The sequence below is a fragment of the Vespula pensylvanica genome, chromosome 16 (assembly GCF_014466175.1).
Source record: "Vespula pensylvanica isolate Volc-1 chromosome 16, ASM1446617v1, whole genome shotgun sequence".
Classification (NCBI taxonomy): domain Eukaryota; kingdom Metazoa; phylum Arthropoda; class Insecta; order Hymenoptera; family Vespidae; genus Vespula; species Vespula pensylvanica.
Window position 1 is genome coordinate 4,666,537 of NC_057700.1, and position 1,404 is coordinate 4,667,940.

The window sequence follows — 1,404 nt, forward strand, 5'->3', positions numbered from 1 at the left end:
GGTTGTAACATTGTTTACATCGGTCGGATGGTGAAATTCATTGCCATAAAAATTACCTACGAACAAAGATTATAAATAAATACGCATATACTTATTTAAATAAATATCAATATTAATATCAACATTTCGATTGACCGGGCTTATTAATATTTTTAAGAACGGATAATAAATAATAAACTTCATATAAATCAAATTTCAACATGCGACTCATTATTTAAAGGATAATAATAATAATGATAATATTAATAAGACATATTAAAATGATCAAATATTTTTAAATTATTCTCTCCGAATACTTTATAATTACTTCGATTCAACCATATCAACGTTGACGTTTACAAAAATTATTAAATAATTTTGATCCATTTGATATTTTATTATTATCAAAAATATTTCAGTCTTCCGAAAATACTAAAGATGTTCAATTAATTTTTTAATATACTTTCTAAACATTCTAATTATTTATTTAAAAATTTGAGTCATCATACAGAATTTTATTTTTATAAGAAAGAGTGTCAGTATCTCCTTTCTGGAATGAACTTTCGAAATATATCATGCAAACGGATGGTAAAATAATTAAAAAAGCAAAATTAAAAACAGAAAATTTAATCACAGAAGAAAATAATATCGTTTCGATTGCAATTTGTCTCAAAGACAAACTGTTTCTCTGTTCTCTTGATATCATCGAATCACGTTTCTCTATTCTAATTGATTAACCGACAAATAAAAAAATTCAAATATGATTTATCTTACCCAGAGCATGGTGAAAAAGTTTAACTTCACAATATAGCTGCAGCATCCGATCTTAAACTTATCTTTCCTCTGAATTGTCTTCCTCTTCAGAACTACTTTAAAATTTGATTGAACAACAACAGCCCCATTCCTTCCTTTCTTCTTTTTCGTTACATAGATTAATTTGCTTCTATTACGTTACTCCAACTTGAGGTGATATAACTGGTCTGATCGGCGACTCATTTCAAAATAAACGGCATGTCTAACTCTCATCAAATAGCTTGTAGTCTCTTCTAGCGAATTGGATCGATTCGGGTATTAAACCTGGGTTTCTCCTCCCTGTTTCTCCTCACACCATCTCTCCGAGTTCCAGACATTGATCCGAGCATGCGCTGTTTAGATCCCCTAGAATTTTTACATCATGACGAGCATATCATCCCCGGTAATCTCGTCGCAATGTTACCAATAATTTTGGATCGATGTTATCGTTACGGGTAATATTTGCTTCTCTTTATCTTTTTTTCCTCTTTCTGATTCTTTCTTCTCCTTTTGATTCTCTCTATCCATCATTCTCCATATTCATATCCTTTGATCATTTTTTCTTTGATCATTTTACTATCTGACAATCGACTTTTGTTTATTTTCTTCTGAAAGAGAGAAGTCTTTATTCCT